The sequence below is a fragment of the Sphaerodactylus townsendi genome, linkage group LG07 (genome assembly GCF_021028975.2).
Source record: "Sphaerodactylus townsendi isolate TG3544 linkage group LG07, MPM_Stown_v2.3, whole genome shotgun sequence".
Classification (NCBI taxonomy): Eukaryota; Metazoa; Chordata; class Lepidosauria; order Squamata; family Sphaerodactylidae; genus Sphaerodactylus; species Sphaerodactylus townsendi.
The window spans coordinates 36,539,314-36,566,035 of NC_059431.1; the positions used below are offsets into that span (position 1 = coordinate 36,539,314).

At 42.1% G+C, this 26,722-nt stretch overlaps 1 long non-coding RNA gene across 1 annotated transcript; it reads left to right on the forward strand.

The window, feature by feature from the left end:
- The first annotated feature begins 2,477 nt into the window (after window positions 1–2,477).
- LOC125436147 lies at window positions 2,478–26,437 on the forward strand. The gene is made up of 3 exons (XR_007245006.1): window positions 2,478–2,607; window positions 10,509–10,512; window positions 26,427–26,437. It is a non-coding gene; the product is annotated as an uncharacterized LOC125436147 (long non-coding RNA).
- Window positions 26,438–26,722: the final 285 nt, after the last annotated feature.

Here is a 26,722-nt window from a genome sequence, read left to right on the forward strand (position 1 = left end):
ATTTTCATTGGAAATTGTTTCTCTTCTGTTTCACCAGTTACAATGTTCTCTGCAAAGCTGACTCTTTGAGTTATGGAGGCAAACATAAGGAAGTAGCCCACAACTACATTTAATTACTACAACAGGGCTATGAGCTAACTACTAAGTGTTGCTGGAAAATACTTTACATTTGTCACTGAGAAGCGATTTGCAACACAAACCAGCCTTCGATATGCAGCATTCTGAATTCATGGGCACCTGATACCTGTGCTGTGGACAGACTAATCAATATGTGAAAAGGCACACTGCCATGAAAACATATTGTTGTGGGCAATGATAGCCAGAGAGTTCAGCTATGGAACACAAGTCTCTGTTGACTTGTGGCATTATTCCCAGCCAGGAAAGCCCAAACACCATCTGTGCTGTTGGAATGGGGCTAAAACTAAAAAATGTCCTGTCAGTCATCCATTACGGTTCTATGGCACCATCCGCTGTGACTTTCTCCCCACACATGCTCCACTGAGATGAATGCCAGATATCTAACAGCCAGCTGTGCTTTTTGCAGCTGGCCTTCATCTGAATGCTGCTTGTTCAGGAAAACAACCCAGCAGATTTTGTCCCAGGTGAATTACAATATACAGCACATTTCTTTTAAATGTATGCAGATCTTCAGTCACTATTGTGTGAGCTGTATTATGCCTGTATTAGAAATCATGTCCCTTTTTTATACTACAGTCACATACCTACTCTGGTGGCTTTGTTAATTACTAGATTCAATTGGATTCAATGGACTTAGAAGGGTGTAACTGTTTAGGATTGCACCGTACATCTTGCAGTTTGGCAGAACATGGGAAAACGTCTGACACATTTCTTAAAGAATCTATAGGTTAAAGAACTGATGGGAAGTTGATGAAATAAATAATATTCTCAGTGGCAATTTGTAGGCTGCCTTGATTTTAAAATGAGTTTTCAGCTGGACAATAGGTCATTGTGGTACTGTTTTTTTCCCCACAGTATTGCCATTTTCCAGATGGGGGCTGAAGTTCTCCTGAAATTACAACTACCCACTGGCCTACTCAGTTCCTCTGAGGGCAATGGCAGGTTTGGAAGGCTGACTATGGAATCACATTCATCTGCTGTGCTCCCTCCTTTCTCTGAACTTCACCATGTTCCACCTTCAAGCCCGAGGAATTTCCCAAGCCAGAATTAGAAAGCCTATTTTTTTCTCATACTTTTTATACTTTCCTACCACATTTAGAGTACAGGCAAGTTCTCCAGTCGTCAGCCAGCTGCCTTCTGTTTGCACCATAGATCAATTTGATGAGAATAGTTTTAAAATGTAATCACTTTGAGTTCCCTTGAAACTATTCTGTTAAACAGCTAATAAAAAAATGAATTGTAGATATTCCTAGGCTGAGTCTCCTTTGTTATAAGCATGGCTGTAAAATAATTTTACTGGGAAACACTGAATTAAGTTTCAACAATTTTCTTTGAAAAACACACACAACTAAGGAGAGCTGCATTTGTATCTCAGGCATTCTCAATTATCAAGAAATGGCCCATAAAATAGATGGAAGAGGATGGAGGATTGGGGCCTTGCACAGCTCTTAAGTCACTTGAACTGTTCCATTCTTTGTACTATAAGCAATTCACAGAACTATCCAATTTAATGAAATTCTTAACATAGTAATGATTCAATTTGATCTATACGTGCCACCAACTCCAGTTTCTTCCAGTGTAAATGGGTGTGGATGGTATAATCTAGGTCTCAATCCCAAACCTGCTAAATTCCAGTGGCAACAGATCTGGCCTCTTCAGATACCATTAATCAGCTTCAACTTTTATCCTTGATCAGCATTTAGGTTATACACAATAAACATAGGCTACAGAAAAATTCATAATAATTCGCTGTCTACTTTCTAACTTTAATGATTTCCACAAGAAAGCAAACATAACAGTAATCTCTGGAATATGATCATTCAGTAAAATTTGGACAATACTGTCCCTATTTGTGAGATCTTCAAAATGGATACGGGGAAAGATAATGGTATTATGTGGAATTGTGTGGAACTGGCAGTCCAAGGTAATATGTTGGATTGTGTTAAGGCAATGGTTCTCAACCTGGGGGTCAGGACCCCTCTGAGGGTCGAATGACCCTTTCAGAGGGGTTGCCCCTTTCACAGGGGCCTGCATCAGTGTTCTCCATCTGTAAAATGGACAAATGTTAGGATTGGGGGTCACCACAACATGAGGAACTGTATTAAAGGATTGCGGCATTAGGAAGGTTGAGAACCACTGTGTTAAGGGAACTTAGGGTGCTTCCGCATTGTCGTGCTCGACCTGAGATCGACTAGAGTCCGACCCGAGTCCTCCGCACAGACGTAGCGTCGGACTCGTGTCTGACTCGACTCACCTCCCTCTCGCCATTGAATTTCTCGACTCTACTGGGGAGTTGAGTCGACTGGCGGACTCGGGTTGCACTCGAGCCGAAGCCGACGGAGTGCGGAATCTCCGTCACTCGACTCTGCCATGTAGCCAATCACAACTAAGTATTTCGCCCATGCGCAGAAGGGGAGACTTCGGGCGGCGAAAAGCTTTGGGGCATCTGCGCCAGAACGGGGGGACACAGTTAAACCAATCCCGGAACGCGCCCAGCACAGGGAGGTGGTCCACGCCCTCTGAGCTTCCGGCTCCGAGACACGTAGTCGGCTAAGCAAAGTCTGCTGGAGGGAATCGGGAGGACTCGAAGTCAAGGTAAAGATTCTACACGCACGACGAAGTCAAAACCTGAGTGCGACTTGCGTTAGTGTGTCCGGAAGGGCTCTTAGAGAACGTAAACATGTTCTCTCTGCCAGCAGAATCTTCTGGTATCTCTCAGGGCCTTTCCCCACTTACCTTCTGCTGCGTGCTACTCTCCCCAAATAGCGCGGGGTCCCACAGCACTCCCCACTACAGGGGCGGCGACAATGCAGCCGCCCTGAAGCTGCCGCTTTCGCGCCCCCTCCGTGCGCATCATTCCTGGCGCTCTTCAAAACAGCACCTTTTGATGACCCCGCGCAGAGCGTGGGGTCGTGGGGAAGCCCAGGCACGCGCCTGAAATGACGTGCGCACGTCATTTGTTGTCAATGTTGTTGTCAAATGCTTTTAATCAGAGAGGAACTCTGTATAGCGATTGTGACAAGATTTTAGCTTCAAAGATTTTGATAGCAGCCAGGATAAATTGATTCCCTTTAGGGAAAAAAATGCTTGATTGAGGCAGGCAAGCATGTTAGTAAATAAATAATTCTGGACTTAGATAAACACAACCAGTTGAATCCAGCCATGAAAGCCTTCAACAATACAAACAATTCTGGTTTCATGCATGGTCCAGCTGAGATTGTCCTGGAAGGTAATGCCCAACTACTGAACGTTCTTAACTTGGGTGAGTATCTTGTTCCCCACAGTCCATTTCTGAGGTTTCCAACTTTTGGAGAACACCAGAATTTTAGATTTCAAATAATTAATAGTAAGCAAATTTTCCAGGCAATAAGTATCAAAACGTGCAATGGTGCCAACTCTTGTGATGAGAGGATAGTGATATCATCGGCAAAATATTGAAAATCACAGGAATTTGTCTTTTGATTAAAATGTGCAATATAATTGGCTTTTAAAAATTAAGATAAAATACATGAAAAGTGATAATGAATACATGTAAAAACCTAGCTTTCACTCTACTGTTATAATATTCTGTATGAAGGATGTTCTTTAAAACATGGAAAGAATTCAGTCTTCCATTTGTATTCTGAAGTGTTAACAGTTTCAAGTGGTATAGTGCACTTCACAATTTGGATTAATTCCTAGTAATGTTATTTATGCAACAGTTTGGTGGTTTGTGGATACTAGCATCTCCCTAATTATTCCCATCTGCTTTTAGATGGACTGTATCTAGCAAAATCATGATAAACTGTGTGAAAAAAACTAATAACTCAGACTTAAAATGGTAGTGCCCAACATTTCGGCAACTATGCTCCAACTAGTCTATTCCAAAAAATTAAATAGTACCACACTACTGAAGACTGCAGTATACATGCACTTCTTGTGACTTCTATGGTTTTATTACACCACGCTGCATTTATCATTTTGATAGCCACCATGACATGGATAGTCTCCATAGTCACAGTGCACATTATTGTTGGTTGCAGAAATAGACACTTTTTATGTTATGCTAGCCACCCATCTGGGTGTATTTGATTCTATTTTAATTTATTCCTCTTCTAGATGTTATCAGACCTGTTTTCAATAAATATAGTATGCAGGTTGTAAGAGAGTGGTTCCTAATATTAGTGAGTAGAACTGGAAGATTTCTACAAGATCAGGAAGTATCACATGACCAGAGGTGGGATCCAACCAGTTCTCACCACTTCTCTAGAAGTGGATACTAATTTTTTCTGAGTGCCGAGAAGGGGTTACTAAAGCAACCTCCCTGCCCAATAGGGACTGGAGGTGTGTGTGTGCAGCGGCGCCACTGTTTGAATCCCACCACCATCGGAACCTGTTATTAAAATTTTTGGATCCCACCACTGCACATGACCCATTGGTAGAAAGAGACTTCCTTGCATTTCTTCCCTTCAGGCAAAGTAATGGCATGTGCAATTTCTGCCCATGATATACTCCACAAGCCAAAACTCTATGTGGCTTGATGCCTAATAAATCCACCAACTGCACATTGTCACATCTGATACACTGAGGGACAATATGGACAGAGGATAGAGCTTTTCTTCCCTCACTCCTGACAAACATTTCCTATCAGCAGAGGAAACTTATTACTGGCTATTTTTACATACCTTCTTGTAGAAAATAAGTGCCATGATGAAGCTATGTGTATTTGCTGTTTTCCTCTAATTATGAAGTGTTTCACCTAATGCACATTCTGACTAGAAAATGTTTGAATCATAAATCCATGTACACTACTATCATTCCTGGATACAAGCCAAGAAAAAAAGTGCTCACATGCATTAGACAGAGAAGATTTCTTTGTGTAGCTGATTAGGTTAGCATAGCTGGCTTCAGCTGAAAGAAACTGAATTAATATTGCAAGGCAGATTGATATAAAGGGCTGATTAATGGTCGTGGGAGTTAATTCCTAGTCAAGAGCATTATCCTTCTATGATACAGCAATGGTTCAACAAACTAGTAACCACTGAACTGAAACGAAAAGCAAAAACAAATGCTTTTTGTTTGAAAATAAGAATGACAGATATGTCTGATGCTCTCAAAAGAGAGATTCTCTGTCCAAAGAAACCATTGGGTTGTTTCATTGTCCCAGAGAATAGGAAACAAAAAGAAATATGGGCCGTTTCCCCACTGAGAAATTAAAGCCGGATACAACCAGATTTCAAAAGAAACAGCACCTTTTCATCGCGGTTTCTCCCTCCCCACTGCAGCGTGTATCTAGTGAAGATCTCGATATCTATCGTGGATTCAAGCAATGTAACACTCCCCATGAAACATGTGATCTGCTTGGCGAGTCTGTTCTTCCTCATCCTGATTGGCTGTTGGGGTGGGGTGGGAACTTTTTTAAAAAACTTTTTTTTTCTGCGCAGCTACATCATTATGTAGATGCGTATGCAGAATTTCCCTGCCTTCTGATTGGCTATTGTGCTGGAGCGGGAACACTACTCCACTCCTGATTGAAAATTCATGTTACTCTTCTTCTCGTTTTTACATTCAAATGGAGCCATGCAAAAACAATTTATCAAAATCGTTATACTGTAGCTTCCTATTTACGTTTGCTCGTGTGGGGGAAAAAGGCTGCGCACACTCTGCACACAGTCCACTGCGCTCTGATTGGCTGGAAGGTTTGAAGGGCGGGAAAAATAAGCCTGTCCCCCATTTCTCCCCACCAATCTGGCTTTGGAGCATGATTGGGAAAAAAGGTGTACTTCAATTCAGGTTCTGAAAAAACGTGGGATAAGGGGGGGAGCGCATGCCAGAACTGGGATGAATCTGTGTTCGGCACTTAAGTGGTGGGGAGTTCTTGCTTAAACCATGTTTTTTCTCATTAGTATCATGCGATAAATTGACCGTGGGAAATCGACCACGGTTTTCAGTCCCTGCTGTCCAGGTGTCCTTGCATTTAAAAGTTGCCTTTTTAACATTTTATTGATTTATTTTATGCTTGCATTTTTAATGTGAAGTTTTAATTTGGGATTTTTTACACTTTAGAAAGAGAATAAGCTATAAACAGAAGAAATATAACATTTTAAATTTGTGCATAAAATGTACAGTCTTAATATTATTGCAAGTGTTGTATTAAGGTCAAACCACCCATGAGCAGTTCTCTGGGACTTATTTATTACTAAGTCGCTGCATGGCCTTTTTTCAAACCAGGGTGTAGAAGTAAGAAATTTCCCCCCCCCCCTCCCCGCACCCACCATCTTCTCAATCTGTTGGCTCTTTGGTCAAAAACCTAGTGTCATGGAACTTCCAACACATTGCCTGGCTTGACAGTAACATAGCCCTGAGGGTAATATTTTGTATAGAAAGTGACCCAAATGTAGTAAATAATGCTACTTCAAAACCACAGTTGACCAGAGCTGATGATCACCACCTTGGACCAATTGGGGGGTTTTCAAACTGCTCTGGAGAAATCTGAGGTTCATCAGAAATGTTTCCATGTAGAAAAATATACAATTGCTGACAACTTTTCTACTAGTAGTAATCTCCTCTGAGGATGTGCTTTACAAATGAGTGTGAAGTTACTGCAGATGAGTTATCATTAAAGCAAGTCCGAAAAGCCACACACACACCCCACTCCATCACTTTAAAAAAAAAATTCTCCATTACAGGGTAAACTCTTTACTCAGAGAGAGAATTAGTTACTAATGGAAGCTTTTAACACTCAGTCCTGGCAGGCTTCCTAGAAGACAATAATAAGACATGAAAGTTCTAAGATTTATGTAAAAGGAACTTTGGAGATGACTGCTAAGGACTTCCTTACTCAGAATACTGGAATACGTAGCAACACAATTTCTTCAGCTTTGTTACAGAAATGTTGGAGCTGTTCCAGCAAAGACATTTGCCTGCATAAAACAGCACGTACAATGAATAAAACTAATGAACTACATATCTTATGGTGCCACATATCAGCTTTGTTGCTCATTATTTTCCATCACAAGATGAGGTACAATCATCCACACAGTAGCTGAGGAGTAGTTTCATTCATATCAATAAGATTTACTTCTAAACAAGCAGACTGGTGATAGAGGCTGCCATTTAGATACCTGCAGAATATTGATCATTCTGATTGGAAAAAGTCATGTTGGTGCTTTATTCCAACAATGATAGTCTCTGCCGAGGGTGAAAAACCTCTTTGGATCAAGTACCCACTCAAAACAAAGAGAACCTTTATTAGGCATAAATTGATCATACATAAAAAGTGCCAACTCCCTCCCACAATTATTACCTAGGCAGGTGTTGGTGTGCTGGCAAACAGGGAAGAGGAGAGTTGTACCTGACCAGCCACACACTGAGTGGGAGCAGGCTGAGCCCCGATAGCACTGTCAGTACCTTAGAAGTTTGTCTTGAATGCAGTGATGGTGTTTCTGGGAGGCCATGGAAACCATATGCCATGCTATTGCCTTCTCCTACATTACCAGGCCCATACTGTTGGCATGCAAGCCCATGACAAGATGGTGGGGCAGTTTCTGAGATGTACTCTACCAGTCATTTCTCTATTAGTGTCATAGATCAGTGGTGGCGAACCTATGGCACGGGTGCCAGAGGTGGCACTCAGAGCCCTCTCTGTGGGCACGCACAGAGTCGACCCTTCCCCCCACACATCTAGGCTGGCCTGGGCCGCTGGGTTCGATTATTAGCATTAAACCTAAGACCTAGCTTTGGGGAAGCAGTGTAAGTAACCCTGTTAATCACTATTAAACTCCCCTGATTTTCATGCAAAGAACTAAAGTGTGATCCTTTACCTGGGAGTAAGCTCGGTTGCTGGCAATGGGGCTTGCTTCTGGGTAAACCCTCCTAGGGTCGTGATTCACCCGTTGGAAGAGTTGCATGGTTGCTTCAAAGCAAAGCCACCGACTACTACCAAGCTTACTCCCGAGTAACGCATGCCTCGGAGCCAACCGTTTTTTCTAAACTAAAACCTCAGTATTCAGGCTAAATTGCTGTGTTGGCACTTTGCAATAAATAAGTGGGTTTTGGGTTGCAGTTTGGGCACTCGGTCTCAAAAAGGTTCGATATCACTGTCATAGATGGTTCAAACTAAGATGGATGCCAAATCTTCATTCTGGACTTGGATACTAATGGGGGAGGGGGGGCTCTGTTCACCACATTCCTGTCGGCAGAGGTAATTTAACACAACGGTAGAACTCATGGCAAGTAGAGAGTGGTGTAGTCTTCTTGCACACAACAGGAACCTTCTTCACTCATGGAAATAAACACTCTTCAAACATGTTCTTCTTTCCATAGGAAGGCCTTTACTTAACAAGTTGCAATAATATACAAGACAACTAATATAAACTACTCTAATTATACAGAACACTTCAAATCTAAATACAGCACACAGCTTTCTAAGCACACAGCTTTCCCTTCAGACAACTCATTACAGAAGAACAATATGCAGAGTAGGAGGTTACATATAAAGGTTCCCAACTCCAGCTTAGGCTCAGTCTCATACATTGGATACATTATCCTGCCTCAGCAACAAGCCCTCGGTTGGTCCATAACTTTCCACCAATCCCTTCAAAGATCTACGTTTGTAACTTTTTACTGAAGCCTAGCTGTCACTTGAACTTTACATACCGTATATACTCTATATACTCGGGTATAAGCCGAGTTTTTCAGCACGGTTTTAAGGCTGAAAAATGCCCCCTCAGCTTATACATGAGTGACTGCTTACCAGCTGACTCTTCAGGCCTCTGCTGAGGCTGGGGGCGTGGCTGGGACAACCTCCCTGCGGCTGCATAAGCTGCTTGTTGCTGCCCTCCTCCAAGGGTGAAGGGGAACCCTGGCTGGCTGGGCTTCCTCAAACCCTGGGAGGCAGAGGGAGCTCCTGATTTGGGCATACCCCCTGATGTCATTGCCTAAATAAGGAGCTCCCTCCACCTCCTGGTTGCCTGAGCTTCCTCAAACCCAACTGGGAGGTGGAGAGAGCTCCTTATTTGGGCAATGACATCAGGGGGAGTTACTGCCCAAACAAGGAGCTCCCTCTGCCTCCCGGCTTCCCACCTTTGGCTTATAAGCGAGTCAATACATTTTCCCAGGTTTTGGTAGTAAAATTAGGTGCCTCGGCTTATACACGAATCGGCTTATACACGAGTATATATGGTAACCTTTAACTTTATGATGCTTTCTGCTGGACTGAGAAGCTGAACATATATTCATCCATTTTGTTTCTGTCAGCAATTTTATTATCTCGATTACTTTCAGGAAACCACTTGATGTATATAGTGAATACGTTCTTCTGTTTTCTGTAGCTTATTTGATATACATAACATGGAAAAGCCTGTCCTGTTGTGAGCTACAGGACAGGCTTTTCCATGTTTGTGGCTTTTGTTATCCAGATTGAAACTGCAGAGGCTTCAGGAGAGGCATTGTTCACTGCTATGCATGCTTAATTTGGGAGTGAGACACAGAGGAATTGCAAGCACTAATCTACCTCAACAGAATCAATTTACCTGAGTCCTTTCTTCCCTTGCCAATCCAATCATAATTTTCCTGTCCCACAACTAGATGACCATCAAACCTTATTTTGAATTGGAATGCCCTGAGTTGTAAATTCATCAACTCTGTCTAAAACTCAATCATGAACTAGACTCTCCCCAGCTCTGACTCATTCAAGCCATTTTCCACTACATTGTTCTCTCTTAAGAGCAGAGCTCTGTTTCATCCAGGAAGATTTCCTCTCTTTAACATCAATAGAGGGTCAAATTTTCCTGAACTGCCTTCAGTTCAGTCCACTGTGCCCGACATTGCCCCCCTCTGTGCATCCAATTCAGGTGTTGGATCCTGCCCTCTCAGAAATTTCTTCTGTAACTGGTAAATAACCTCCCTGGTGACTTCTACTATTTCCATCTGTCCTTCACCACTACCTATATCCTAGGCCAAGGATGGCCAATCTATGGCACTCCAGATATTCATGGACTACAATTCCCATAAGCCCCTGCCAGCATGGCATATATATATGTTTTGCCAAACTGTGTGTGTACCTTTTATTATTTTTGTTCTTTAATAAAATTGTTAAACTTCACTTAAATTTTGGTTTCTTGAGGCTTTCTAAAGAGGAAAATTCCTGTAAAACATAGATGGAAAAAGATTCCAGTTATCCTTCTTTTTGCGGTACAAGGTTGATCCCCACTAATTCCCCAACCTAAAATGGTACAGACTCCACTAATTTGGGTAACAATACTGCCAACATCTCCAGGTTTCACTTTGATTGCTTGGATGGAGAAAAGTGCTGAGCAGAGTAGTCTGGAATTCTTCTGGTCAGCAATATGTTCAGGATAACCTATCCCAAGTCTATGCAACAGAAATAGGCAAGTCAGAGTTCCTGCTATGCTCAAAGTTCTCAACCCTGGATCCCCTCCCAATTCCTTGCTGCCACTTGACAAGGTAGTGGGAAAACATGGAAAGTATGATTAGGTGTCACAATAATGCGTGACACAACTTTTGGTGTGGACCTAGAAGTGACATCAGCCCAACTCTGGGGTTCAGGTGAATCTTGGAGTGTCACGCCAACATCTTCCTTGATAGGTCCCGTGCATGCAAAAAGGTACTGCATAGAATAGTAACTCTATGTCTAGTCCAGGGGTCTGCAACCTGTGGCTGTCCAGATGTTCATGGACTACAGCTCCCATCAGCCCCTGCCAGCATGGCCAATTGGCTGAAGACACAGGTGCAGAATTACTAGTGGATTGACAATTCCTAACAAACTCTATGGTCAGGTTTGACAATGCTGATTAATTTTCCGAGGGAGTTTGTGCTATGAAAGCTGACTGACAATCATCTATAATAATGAGTATATAGAGGCATTGCTGCTGTTTGCACAATTGTAGGGAGAAGGAACTAAATATTGACATATGATACATATACATTTTCAAAAGTACATGTTGTTTGATCCAAACCATTTGAAAATAATCTGTGCCACCAGACCTAAAGCTTGATATTCAACTGGGAAACAACTGAAACGCTTCCATTAAAAAGTACAATAATTCAATCATGTATGCAAATAATAATTGTACTAGGTTAAAAAAAACCATTGATCAATAGAAAAATCCTAGGATGTTATGGATTTTCCAGGTTGTATGGCCATGTACCAGTAGTATTTTCTCCTGACGTTCGTCTGCATCTGTGGCTGGCATCTTCAGAGGATGTGCCAGTCACAGATGCAGGCAAAATGTCAGGAGAAAATACTACTGGAACATGGCCATACAACCTGGAAAACCCACAACATCCTAGTGATTCCAGCCGTGAAAGCCTTTGACAATACACAGAAAAGTTCTACTTTATAAACTTTTCTTGTACCTATACAATTTAGTTCACTGAATCTGTAAAAGTTAAAATGTCCTGCTTTCTGAGCTTCAGAGATATTCACTGTACTATTCAATTCAACTGACACAATGTTAGGAAAATGTGTTTTTCTCCTCTAGTTTAGTTCAGTGTCAGCTCACAAACTCACAGACTATGTCATATAGACATATCTTGCACCTTCCTTTGCAGTAAACGATTTAATAGCTAATCTTTTGAAATGGTGCAACAAAATAGATTATTGTTTCCTCATATAATCATGAAGGTAATCTTCCAACCACAGCAGTAGCTGAGTGTTCCACTCTTTGTAACCTTAGCAACACAGATCCAGTCCTCTGCATCATAGTTCAGTGTAATGCAAATGGTCACATCTTTCCTACAGGGAAAAGTATTGGCGAGTCAGACCTATGGCATAATAACACAGGGAGGACATAAAGGAGTTTAGCAGCTCATTAAAACTGTGTGTTATTTCAGAGGCTATATAGTACATTAGTCTTGAGATCACAATGTATACAAACTCATCTGGTGATTTCATTTCTTATGTGCAGATCAAAAAGGTACAAGATGTTCCTAAGGTTCAAGTATACGGTTACCTATCTGTAAACTTTTATTATTATTACTTAGCAAATGAGAAAGCCAAGAAGAAAGTTTTTGACACATTATTTCCTGCACAGAATTATGAGAAGAGTTGTTGAACCCCCACCCCCAACATTTCCCCATGTCGTACAATGTTCTGCCCCCGGCCACTGCCACCAAAGCTCTCTCTTCCCTCCTTTCTTTTCCACTTTCCTGCCTTTTCTCCTTTCTCTCCCCTTTCCCCCTTACTGTCTCCCTTCCCTCTTACTCTCTTTCTTCCCCTCTCACTCTCCCTTTCCCCCTTCCTCCTTTCTCTACCAGAATGGTCAGGGCAACCTGAGGATCCTGCCTCAGTGGAGTTGAAATCTTCCTGTTGCCTACACGAAAAAGGGGACCGTTGTCATCTAGGAGGGTTGATTCAAGGTCATTGATAAATAAAACAAAAAGAGTGTGGGCCAAGACACAACCTTGTGTGGCTCCCTTTGACAAGAGAAGACAGCCTGTCAGTGCAGCAGCCAGCCAGGTTATGCCTACCAGCAAGAAACAGAAGTTTGATATAACATCTGGATGCAGCCTTTGCCTGCATACACTAAACAAAACAAAATCGTCATCCTTGTCAAACCAGAAAGATGCAAAAAACAAATGGAGATATTGGTTATTTATGCATGCATAATCTCCTCTGCACATTCCCTTGGGGTTTGATTCTTGGTTACATCCCCATTTTCCCCTCTTCAGCATTCACCCTGCTCTCAAATCTGAGAATCCCCATGGTTTTAAAAATTCTGTAAAGGCAATCTTTTTCCTCCCTTCACAGGGAAAATTAAGCAGATCCCAGTGTGTTACCATTTCCTTCGTTTTTCTCATTCCTCCACGCCTTCCCCTGCCCAATGCCCACACAATAGAAGTTCCTCCCACTCTACTGGCCACCATTTCAGGATGATCAGAAGGTTTGGGGAAATCCGCCTGCTGACTTATTTTTTAAATTTCCCCATTTAAAGTCCATCACTGAAGCAGTAGACTGGAGCGATGAACCCAAACTTGCCAGCCTTCCTTGACTCCTCCCTCGCACCAGCTGCAACCACCTTCTGTCTTCCCTCCTCTCCTCCAGCAAAATTTTATGCCTGTATTGCTGTGCATGGCAGATCTTGTCATCAAACTGCTTCAGGATTCTATCAGCAGGCAAAAGATGTCTCCCCAAAAGGCGGCGGGCAACCTCCCAAAGTGGAAGCTACATGGCTACAACAATGAGGCAGGTGGGTGAAATGGCAGATCAGCTTAGTTAGGGAAACAAAAAGCCACAGGGGAAAAACAAAGGTAACAATGGTGTAAACAAGAAAATCCCACTGTGAAACAAAGTTAGAGAATCGACTGCTTCTCACGCAAGGGTTAAGTAGTGCATGCATAAATGGCCATTTACACACGTCTGGAAAAGGCATTGTTCTTATTTCATCATAATATGCTTTTTCTTTTTTTCAAATGAAGAACTCAGCTTTCAGGCAATTGTAAATTACTACAAAATAAATCTGAACAATAAACCAAGCCTGAAGAAATACAAAACTTAATCTGAGATCAAAATAGCTAAACAAAAATTACCTATTGTTAAAAAATGCAATTGTAAATGAGTGTATGGATTTGGAAAGTTCAATCATAGTTACTGAAAAAACAGTATATTTCTGTACTCTCTAGGTTTCCAGAAATCGATAATATTCTTTCTTTAAAATCAATATGTATTATAATCACCCCTCAGAATAGATTATTATGTTCTGGAATAGCTGTATCTTCTTTTAATGTAGTCCAAAGAATACCTCATCTTTCATTTTTTAAGAGTGAAATATTAGATCTGTAGTCACTAAGGTAAATCCTTTTGCTAAAAGAATGTAATAAAAGGCCTTTTTATTCTTTAATGAACAATCTGAAATGTGCAGTTTGTGACAGAATACAAACTGATATGCATGAAGAGCTGAACATCTTCTATATAGCATACTTTTTAAATGTATTTCCCCATCCAGTTGTGGTGGGTTTTCCATGCTGTGTGGCTGTGGTCTAGTAGTTTTTACTCCTAACATTTCTCCTGCATCTATGGCTGGATCTTTAGAGTCATGTCACTTAGGCCCTTTCCGCACAGCGGAAAGGGCGCTCCTCCACCAGCAGGAATTATGCCGGTGGAGGGGAGGGGGCCGTTCGCACGGGAGCGTGCAAGCGGCCCCCGCAGAGGCCAGCGCAGAAGGAGCCGCCTCTTCTGTGTCCCCCCCTCACCTTGTCCTCCAGCGTCGGTCTGGAGGGCTGCAGGGACCCGCCCATGCTGCCCTCCAACCTCCAGGGGTCGGAGGGCAGCGTGGGTGGGTCTCAGCAGCCCTCCAGACCAACGTTGGAGGACGAGGTGAGTGGGGGGGAGATGGGAAAGCGGCGTTTTCCAAAAACCTCCCTCAGGGCTGCACAGGACGGCGCTGCTGCGTTGCAGCAGCACTGCCTGTGCGAACAGCTGCCCAGGGACCGGTGTTTTTCCGTCCCTGGGCCGCTGTTTTTGGCCCCATGCGGAAAGGGCCAGAGTCACAGTGAGATGTGTCCCTCTCCATGGCACAATGTGGAATAATTGTGTGGTGGGGTACATGTTCTTTCCACCTTGCAGGGGTGTGAGGCACATTTGCATGTGTCTGGGTGGAGTTAATTTACAGTTGCATTTCCTGTTGCATTTGCAATCACATTCACAACTGCAGCTGCAGTTCCATCCGCAACCTCACTTGCAATTACATTAGCATGTGTTTGGGTGGAATTCATTTCCAGTTGCCTTTGAATGTCTGTGGTTTTTGGTTTTCGAATCTTTAGTGAGTTTTTTTTGTTGATTTTCAGACTTTCTTCCTTTTTGTTGAGACTGTCCTGGTTTTTGTGGATTTGAGCGGCTGCCCTGGGTAGTCTGACATAGCAGCTGTTGGAGTGATCAACAATTTATATGTCTTCAAATAAGATCCTATGTCTAGCTTGGTTTCGTGCATGTTCCGCTACTGCTGTTTCCCAGGTTGGATTAGTCGGCAATGACTTCAGTGTTCTTTAATTCTTGTCCGAATGCTGTGTTTTGAGGTCCCTAGGTATGCTTGTCCACAGCTGCCTGGTTATGTGATTGCAAATGCAACAGCGAATGCAACTGTAAAATAACTCCACTCAGACAATGCAAATGTGCCTCATAGGTCAAAACTAACAATTTACAGTTTTTAAAGAGTGCTTCCCTGCTTTTTCCCACCCCCCACCCCCACCCCTTCTTCCCAGGTTTTCCCTCACAGTCCTCTGTCTACACATAGGACTCCCGAGCACTTGGGAGGATTTGGTGTATTTGCTGCAGGATACCATAATTTAACCCAGTAATTGAGAAAATATACTTGCTGCATTTGTACCCTGTCTTTCTTCACAACAGGGACTCAAAGGGAGAAAGAGGCCCCAGTTTTAATCTCTTGCCCAGGATCTACAAAATCCTGGAAGTGGTCCTGTCTGGGCTTCTCCAGGATGGCAGAAGTTGGTGGTGAGCTGGTAAACACATGGCTCCAAGCCCTGGTAGGCCAGAAACCAAAGCTGGGCCTTTGCAGCCTAATGATGGCCAGAGAGAGTCAGCTCAGGGAGGGGGCCATGGCAAAGCTAGCCACAAAGGGAGAGTAGTCTCTCTCAAGCCTTTTCTGGGATGGTATGCAACACCCAGGATTGGCTGATTTCCTGTGCACTTTCCATGAACCAGAGGAAGGGGAAAGGACTTGAGGGACCATGAGAAGTTATTTAAGCTGAGGTCTTTGCAGGGGTGGAGGGGGAATTCAGTACCCTCAGTACTGAACTCAATACGCCCCCTGATGCCTTCATCTCTGAGGAACAGAATATGTGACACTTTTGCTCAATGACCCCACTAACCACAGATTGTGTACAACCCTCTCTTTGTTCAACTGGCACTGGTCCACCTCCTCACACATATACTAAGCATATGACATATCCTATGTAGGTTCATTCAGAAATGAGTACCTCTTCATTCAATAGTACTTAATTCCTTGTATTTCAGTCCCATTGAAATTAGTAGTGCTGACATTCACAGCCCTATTGTTAGGATGGAGCTGCTACCTGGAAGTTTATTTCTATTTAGCCGAAGGGGAGGGAACTTAATTTATTTCTCAGCAAATGAGTTCAGGATTATATGATGATGCCCATGTACTTTCTTCTTAAGTGTGATAGCAGAAAGTAATCTTTTTGTGGGGATACTTCACGAATCTGGTGATTAATGACTTCAAAACTCCTTGAACTGGGAGAGATAGTACTATATATTTTGCAAGCTGAAATACCTTTGGGTGATCTCCATTCCTTTCTTATTTCAACAGAGCTGAACTGCAGCTCACTTCATTTGACATACTTGCTGCCAAAGATGATTCATGAGTAATAGATCTAGCTAAGGGGTATTTCCTACACTTTATGATGCTCAGCATATCAAATGGGGAAATGTGTTACACAGAAACACTTCAGAATATTATATAAATTTAGGCTATGATTCTGCCTACAGTTATTGTGCACAAATGTAATTATACTTCACGTGGACTTGAGACAGACTGCAACCATGCACAGGACCAAAGGCAATAGCCATAGCACTTAGGAATTTTGTACAGCACTCACTCATCACACCTGTGCCAAATGTAAATGCTTGTGACATTGCATGCCTATTGAGTTTCTTATCAAATTACAGTGAAGCGTGCAGTCCCCATTTTCCTTAGAAATGACTTTGATAATGCTAATCAAATTATAGCATTCTTTAAAAAGCCAGTTTCCCCACTCCACAGATGCATTCTTGTGTACTCAAATGGGCCCATGGGTCTCTTGGGCATGCAGGTCAATGGAGGAAAACATACCTCAGGCATATTTATTTTGTGTACATGGGTTGACGCTCTGCATAGGACTGAATAGGCAAGCTGAAATAGGAGCTCCTTCTACAAAATGGAGCTTCTGTGCCCAGAACAAACAATAGAGTTGTGTGATGGATTTTCTCAAAATGTACCTGTTTTATTTTATCATAGATTTAGTGAAACCAATTACTTGTTTGTTTGTTTGTGCCTTCAAGCCACAGCAAGATGTTCAGAGGTAGTTTGCCATGACTTGCCTCCGCATCGCAATCCTGGTATAGCCTGGGCTATGCACACATCTAATATGCATTGTTCCTAAATGCTCAGGGGAACAGCTAAAATTATCATAGGCGTATGTAATGACTTCCAAAGAAATTATGCCACAAACCTACGGATGAGTCAGTGTATGATTCTCAAACAGCAGCCCTCCACATTTCATGACCATCCACTTTTGAAATAGAGGGCAACATTTCAAGCAGATTCTGGGATGACACAGGAGTTTGTTATTTAAAGAAAAATATATCAAAACCCTTAGTGGACATGTCCAAGTGTCCCAGGACGGTGATTACCCTGGCCTCTGAGGCAGGAGCCACCACCCAAGACTCAAGATGCCTGGTTGACAGCTCAACCCCTGCCCTCCCCCATGCTGCAGGGAATGAGCCTTACTTCTTGCTGCCGCACAAACTGCAGAGGGTGGGAACAGGTAGCAGTGACCACAGGGGAGATGGAAGGGTCACAGGCCAGCATCAAGGAGCCAGCACACGAGAAAGAGGCCATGAATGGTAGAGGGGGATGAGAGGGCAGGACATTCCCTATATAAGGGAGGGGAAGGGCCAGGGTGAGGAGGAAGCCTGATCCCAAGTTCCCAAGGCTAGGGAACTGTATGGATCGTGAGGGAAAGGCTGTTGGTGAGCCCTCCTTCCTCATTTCTGAACCAAGACTCAAGGTGCTGTAACCCCCCGTCCAGGGGGGGCGCCACACCAAACCTTAGGAATATCTAAAGCACATCTTTGGATTCCAGTTGATAAACCTGATTCAAACCTGATTAGTTTATCAATGTATATAATTAAACTCAGCACCAAATGGAAATATCACTAGCTTTGAGATGGAAAGAATCACAGATACAAAATTGTATATTTTCATAAGTATTCTAGATTCTTAACAATTTTATCACAGATTTATTTATTTGTTCCATTGCTCCTACACCGAAGTCCTAGGGCAACTTACATAGTGGGGTTAAAAGCCCCATTAAAACATAAAGCATTGAAAACCACCATAAAATATCCTTTAAAACAGTCAATAAAAACATCCATTAAAAATTCCCACCCTTCAGCTGGCATCGATACGGGGAACCCTGGGATTGAAGGCCTGGGTAAAGAGGAAGGTTTTAACCAGATGCTGAAATCCATAAAGTGTCAGCGCCCGGCGAATTTCTTCAGGGAGGCTGTTCCACAGCCCGGGGCCTGCCACAGAAAACGTCTTCCCACGTGCCCCCTCCCGCTACACCTCAGCAGCAGAAGGGATCACCAGGTCTGAATGTGAACCAACTCCCCACAAGACCAGCACATAAAATCTACTACTTCTCAAGTGTTACTTTTCAAACCAGTGATATAACTCTCATATTCTGCCAGTACATATAACTGGGCAGGTGACATCCTCTGGGTCTTTGATTGCATACAGCAATGAATTATTCATATCACAACAAACAAGCGAAAACTTTTGACATGACACACTCCTGTACTTTTGGGTCTGGCAACCCTATATCTGAGGCACCATCTAGGCTGTATTTTGATTGGGGAAACTGTTTACTCTAATTTGATAGAGTGTGAGTTCTTTTTAGTCTTTCATTTGCCCATTTTTGCAGTTCAATCTGACTGAACGCAGCTTTGTGGGAAGGATGAAGACTGGGAAGAAGAGTCAGACCTTGAGCACCTGTCATTAGCCAGTGATGTAACTTCCTTCAGCTTCTGCTTTCCAAATAACATCTCTTTGTCTATGTTCCATGGACAATTACTTTTGAAACTGAAAGGAATTTCAAAAGCAGATTGTGTGGCATGAAATAGAAGTTTAGTGTTCATATAAAATTAAAATTAAAAAATCACACAAATTCTACAAGAAACTTCTTGGGTTCTTCAGTGTAGTCACTTTCATCCTAGTTCATTAGAAATACAATATATACAAAAGGAATATATAAAGGGCACCATAGGGATATCAAGGAATAAAACAGAACAACTGCAAACAAATAGAATTCATGCAGCCATTCCTTATGAGAAGAAGATAGCACCAAGGCAGAATATAGAATTTCATTTCATTTCATTTATTGATTTTGTATCCTGCCTTTCCCTCAAGGGCTCAGGGTTGATTCCAATATTTACATAAAAATAGTATCAACAGGATTTCCATCCAACCATTAAACATTTCCTAAACCAGATGGTGAAATTTATAATAAAATCAGGGTACTATAGGAAGATAGGAGGATAAAAGAATGGAATAATTGGAAACATGATGAAATATAAGAATAAAAAATAGAGGGAAGGTAGGGAAGGTAGGGAGGGGGAAGAGGGAAGAGTGGGGCCAGATGGTAAAACAGTAGCTTCATCAACCATATGCGGAGTGGAACAGCCTGTCTTACAGGCCCTGAGGAACTGCATCAGATCCCACTGGGCCCGGGACTCACTTGACAGAGCATTTCATCAGGTTAGGACCAAGACTGAGGTAGATACTGCATGGGCTAAAAACAGCGGTGTGAAAATGGTGTGAAAATAGTGTGAAAGGGTTTAAAACAGTGTAAAAGGGTTTTTGACCTGTGACATAGCCACCAGGGGACGAGGTGGTGCACAATGCACCGGGCGCACGCCTGAAGGGGGCGCCAAAACCTCAAAAATGCATTTAAAAATATTTTAGTGTTTTTGCTTTGTTGGCCTGCAGGGGGCGCAATTTTTAGACTAGCGGCACCTAAATTTCAGGTTATCATCAGGTGACACTCCTGATGATATCAGCCAGGTTTGGTGAAGTTTGGTTCAGGGGTTCCAAAGTTATGGACCCCCAAAAGGTGTGCCCCCATTCCCCATTGTTTCCAATGGGAGCTAATAGTAGATGGGGCTTCCCTTTGGACCCCCTGAACCAAACATCACCAAACCTGGGTGGTATCATCAGGATAGTCTCTTTCTGATACCTCTGGTTTTTGACCCATGCGGAATCAACCTGAGAAAGCCCTGACCTGGCTGAGACAAGCTGGACATCTTTCAGGCCAGGGATCACCCAAAGATTTTCATTCATTGATCATAATGATTGTCAGGAGACATAGTGGGAGAGACGGTTCTAAAGGTACACAAAGACTGTTTAGGGCCTCAATAAAAGAGCAATTTTAGTGGTGAACATCAAAGTGTGACAAGGGTTGTAACAAAAACTCAAGAGATGCATTTCCATCTATGGAACTTATTTCCTATTGCGCCTTAAGTGCTTCCTATTCTACTTAGTCTGTTCATGCTAAAAATAATTCTTCAGACTACAAGAAGGGGTTGCATCAGGGTCATTGTGAGCAATGAAATGTCTCTCTTCTCTTTTACTTATCATGAACTTAAGAAACAACCTTATCTGAAATGAACCATAGGTTCATCTGGTTCAGTAGTGTATATTCTTACCACCTGTGGCTCTCCAAGATTTCAAATAGAATGTTTCCTAAGTAGAACTACTACAGATCCAAATAACTGGAGATGCTAACAACTGAACTTGAGATCTTCAATATGCAAACCACATACACTCTTCACTAAGTTGTGGCCCATCCTCCATCTCCCACTAAGCTGTTTTTAATTGTTATTTCTATAAAGGAGGCTGAATAGCTAACATGGTGCTTCTGGATCAATGTCACAGTGATCAAACTGTGTTGGATACTACACGCCTTCCTGGAGGATTTTGATCCAGTAGTGAGCATTCATTCCCTTATAATCATGATTAAAACAAAAAATAAACAAAAACCTCCAGGGCTATTTTTACCATGAGAGACTGTAGCTATAATAGTTTTTCTCTGCTTTTCTTTTCAATACAGTTTTCATGCTAAAAATGGAATATGAAGTGATCACTGAACAATGACTGAGTCATGAGTTAATCTGAAATTTCTTGTTTAAAATATATGTAATCATTTTTATGTGGCACATGGTGCTGTCAATGGATATATAGCTGCAACACAGACCTAATTAGTCAAATAACTGATTCAGCAGAAAACTCTCAAGAATCATTAATAAAATCAAACAAGGCACAGACCTTTGGTATCTGCATGACACAGGAGAAAAGACACGCCAGCTGGTAATGAACCACTGTTTTATCACGGTATTATCCAGTGGTGGGATCCAAAAATTTTAATAACAGGTTCCAATGGTGGTGGGATTCAAACAGTGGCGCTGCTGCAGACACGCACCTCCAGTGCCTATTGGGCAGGGAGGTTGTTTTAGTAACCCCCTTCTCGGCACTCAGAAAAAATTAGTATCCACTTCTAGAGAAGTGGAGAGAAATGGTTGGATCCCACTTCTGGTATTATCATTTTAGGGTTATCATCCACTTTACTTATAAAACAATTTTTCAAGACCTTACTCAGGTGAAACATCTGTTAAAATTCAGAGGATGTTTTAAATTTGTTAAGTAATTTTTCTAAGTTTCTGTCTGTATTACAATTGGAAATAAAATCCATCCAAAGTGAAAACAAACTGTCTTGCTCACTCTGGCAGAAGAAACCCTATGAGGACAGCACCTTTGTAGTGTTTGAAAGTTTTTAATGCAGCCAAGCTTGGGAAGAGAATGATAGATAGTGTGAGAACCCGTTTTATCAGTGGGACAATCAAGCTCAGCAAAAATCACGTCAAATATATTTTCTCTCAGATTTCTCTCAGTGACATTTTTTAGTTAACTCAGCAGCTTTTTAAAGTCTTTGTCATTCTTGCCTATTTAAACCAGCTGTAATGTTCTTCATGGGAACAATACTGCATATTTAAGGCCAGAGGAGTATGGATAACCTAAGCCGTGACAAGTACAAAGTTCAAATCATCCCCAAAAGTATGAACCAGGACAACAAAAACGATCAGAGATGAAAAACTTTCACAGAACCAACCTGCATCATAGCCAAGAAGTGCATTTATCAGTCAAAAGCCTCCTTCTCCATACTGTTAAATTAAATATTTAAAAATTGATGACTGAAAAAGAAAGCATCTTCGAGCAGAAGCAAATGGAAATTTAAAAACAATAGCGATGACACTTTAAAAAAATTAAATAAAAAGATGACTGGAGAAAAGATTTTCAAGCACAATGGAAGAGTTCAGTATAAAAAGCACCACCTGGCCAATAACTGCAGTATGGTAAGCATAATACTGTGCTTTGATTAAATAAATCCTGAGTCCAATTCACCTACTACCTATGATTCATTTGATCTTTACCCATGAATAGTTTAAAATATAAAAAAAATTAGCCCCTTTACTGGACTCCTGCAATTAATTAGATAGACATTATACATATATCCATTTCCATCAGTTAGGTATGACATGTTGAATATTGTACACACATACCCAAAATTAGATTTTCCTTGTTCTTTATAATTCACAATGGGTTTTTTTAGTATGGTGGATAAGAAAAGAGAGACTGTCAATGTATGTTAGGCAGCAATAGGCCTGATTAATGGTTACAATTACTGTATTCATTAGTCACAGAATTACAATAAAAGTCTTAATCAGAACTGACCCATGCAGAGAAAATTTGAGCTGATAGTGACCCTATAGACCATTTAGTGGGTAGGAGGGAAGAGAAAAGAGAACCACCTGGCAATTATTTGGCTTTTGATTTTTTTCAAAAATGTCAACCTTCTCCCTTAGCTTTTGATTGAACTTTTCTAACATGAACAAAAATGTTTTTGTAAATATGTGCAGTTTCAAAGTAGTATCCCATCACTTTTTAATGTTGAGATAAATAGGATTTAAATACCTGCTTAGATACTAGGGCTTTGGCGGCCCTGTGAGGGCAGAAAGGCAGAGTAAAAATCTTGCTAATAATAATAAATAATGCCATATCAACTCAATCCAGCCAAACCTAGGGCTAAACTAGATAATATATTTCTCCACAAACCATCTCAGGGTTCTAAATAAGTTTGCCAACCTCCAGGTAGCATGTGGATATTCCCTGCTTTTCCATTTGATCTCCAGATGACCAAGATTAGTTCCTTGGACAAAATGGCTGTTTTGGAGGGTACCTCCCCTCTCCTCCCCAAACCCCACCCTCTCCAGGCTCCCGTCCCCTCAAAAAAAATCTTCATGTTGAGCTCCAAATTTTAATCATGCTCTGGTGTGTTTGGGAATGTAGTTCCCATTGACATATGTCTGGAGAGCTGAGACTGGGGGGACCACACCCAATTTATTCAGAAACATAGCATCTAGTTAAGCTTTGAGTCATCAATAAGGCACACTGATTGCCAAGGTGCTTCAATTGAATAATCAGTTTCATTGGTTCCTATAGAAAATAGTCCTGAATACATTAATTGGATAAGTACAGTATTTTTAAAAACTTGAAAAGATGATAATTACTCTTTCTTCCTTTTTCCTCTGCTTCCTACATTAACTGCATCAGTTTTTCACCTATGTCTTTCAGTCAATATGTTTTTGGTAGTGAAATGTTTGCTGATGAGCTGTTTTCGTTAAATGGTCTCAAAATAGCACCTGAAAGGAAATAATAGCAATATTTTGTTAAATTATGTAACTGATTAATGGATCCTAGCAACTGCACCAATAAATAAATATTAGGACAAGACAGAAACACTGCTTGTACCAGTGCAAGAAAAGGGAAATTGTCCCAAATGAAATGGAAGATCGTCTCAAAAAGATTTACACCTCAAAGTCCTCTGAGGTGATCTCTGGTTGGGAGGGGTACCTGGAGAAGAAGAGAAAAAGTGCCCTCTATTGTGTGCAATCTGAATAACAAAAGCCACAGCCCTGGAAAAACACACCTGTTCTGTAGCCCACGAAGGCTACGCAAACATTCCTCAGTCTTAACAAAATCAGCTTTAGATATACATGTCCTGCTTTGCTCCACATTGGAGATTCACTGTGCTTTCCAGCTTGTCCATCTTCTTCTCACTACAATGGCCAAATGAGATAGGATACGGTGAGAGTGATTGGCCCAAGGACACCTAGTAAGTTACCATAGCAAAATGGGGATCCAAACATGCTAACCACTTCACAAAGCTGGATACCAAAAGGAGTTGTGGGGAGGGAGGAACAATTTAGAAATCCCACCCCAGTTCACATCTCTTGCTCCTTTGTTCTATATGCTCTCAAGGGCTTCAGCAAGACCATTTTTAAAGAGACTCAACTACTTTCCATTCCATGGTGCTGGAGTATATTCACCATCAAGTTGTGTGTGTGTGTGTGTGTGTGTGTGTGTGTGTGTGTGTTAGTTAATTTACAAAATTGTAACTTTTTGCATATCTAGAGAATTCTCCAGTTAAGTAGATATGCCCTACCTTTCATGATTGGCACAGGAATCACCCTCTTTACCACTAGATAAAATGATAGCATTCTTGCATGATGTTTCTCTTCTTAAGTGTTACACACATCCAGAAGTTGTGAGATGTCCCAGGTGTATGGTTACATTTATGTCATTTTTTCAATATTTATGTATTTGCAAATGTACAAGCTGAGGATGGAGGAACAGATGGGCACCTATGGACAGTACTAGGCTCAAAGCAGCAGCTGTTGGAAAATAGTAATGTGATGGAGAGTTGCAATTAACCCATGTAGCCTAGTTGCACACTGTTAAATTAAGAGCAAGATTTATTGAACCAAATAAAAAAAATATCAACTATCAAAATAGCAAATGGAGACTTCCAAGGATCACTTCCTCGAAGATCCCCTGAAGATGCCAGCCACAGATGCAGGCGAAACATCAGGAGAAAATGCTGGAATACGGCCATACAGCCTGGAAACCACAAAACACCCCAGATCGCTTCCTTCATCAGTAAAAGGGAGAGAGGAGAAAGCAGCCTGGAAATACTCACAGCCCGGAAATACTCACAACAGATGTGCAGACGCAAGCAGCTGGCAATGTACATGTTCCCTCCTTCCTTCAGGAAGGCAAGTGGGGCTCTGCCCATTTTCTTCTTACTTTTGTCATACCTTGACTAACCAGGCAGGGGAGGGTGAGGAGGCAGGTGTCAGCTTTTCATTGTGGCCATCTTCCTTACAGGAGCAACAGTGGCGTAGGAGGTTAAGAGCTCGTGTATCTAATCTGGAGGAACTGGGTTTGATTCCCAGCTCTGCCGCCTGAGCTATGGAGGCTTATCTGGGGAATTCAGATTAGCCTGCGCACTCCCACACACGCCAGCTGGGTGACCTTGGGCTAGTCACAGCTTCTCGGAGCTCTCTCAGCCCCACCTACCTCACAGGGTGTTTGTTGTGAGGGGGGAAGGGCAAGGAGATTGTAAGCCCCTTTGAGTCTCCTACAGGAGAGAAAGGGGGGATATAAATCCAAACTACTCCTCTTCTTCTTCTTCTCCTCCTCCTCCTCCTCCTCCTCCTCCCCTCCTCCTCCTCCTCTTCTTCTTCTTCTTCTTCTCTTCTTCTTCTTCTTCTTCTTCTTCGTCTTCTTCTTCTTCTTCTTCCTTTTCCCCACAGTGCACAGGGAAGAGGAGCATGGATGCTTTCTTCCCATCTCCTTGCATTGTGGGGGGAGATGAGGGTAGAAAGTTCTGTGAAGGCAGGGAAGAAGTTCTATGAACTTTTCCCCTGCCTTCCTGCAGCACGAGGCATGGAGAAGAAAGCAGCTGCTGTCTTTTGCCTCCCCACAAGGTGTGTGTTTGGAGGCTTGGGGCCAACCCTGTCTAATACAATTGCTAATTCAAATAGGTTCCAACTAAGATGCTATGGAACGGTGGGCATATTAGGCCACCTCTGCATATTATGGTTTTTTAGCTTTTACTGGAGCAATTTTGCTTATGTTACAGAGACTTTATCATTTATCTCATTAATTTCAAGTAACTGACCCAGTCTCAAATAATTCTCAGAAAACACTGGCTGCACATTAAATAGTTAACTTCGTGCATCTAATGAAATAATCTCTAGCCATGAAAGATTGTGCTACAATTCTTATTTACGTTTATTTATTTTCTTCATTTGTACCCTGCTTTTCTCCCCAATGGGTACCCAAAGTGGATTCTTCTCTCCTCCATTTTATTCTCAAAACAACCCTGAGGTAGGCTAGACCAGGGGTCTGCCTAGCAGGGGCTGATGGGAATTGTAGTCCATGAACATCTGGAGAGACGCAGGTTGCAGACCCCTGTCCCAGGGTATTCCAAAATCACCCAATTGGTGGTCCTTTAAAAAAAATCTGGGGTGAGCATTCTAGAGCCTGCTACAGAGCAAACACTGATCGGGTGCAGGACTGTTTTATTTTTCCCGCCCAGCCGCCTGATCTCCCTGCTTGATGTTCATTCAAGCTGCCACTCAAAAACAACAGCCAATCAGAACACAGGACACTGGGCATGCTCAGATAGGCTTGCAATGTAAATACAGAACTCCCAGGCTCGTGCAAAAGTAGCTGGAGTGTTTCCTCCCAGCTCCACTGGTTTCCTTCAAAAAACGGGCAGCCATGGGAATGGACACCCCGGGATAAACTAGACCTAGGTTAAAAAAAAAGGTGGTACACAGGTATAATTTGCCTTGTGGAAACGACCTAGGTGAGGTCTGACCAATGCAGAGTAGAGTGGTACAATTATTTCCCTTGATCTAGACACTATACTCTTATTGATGCAT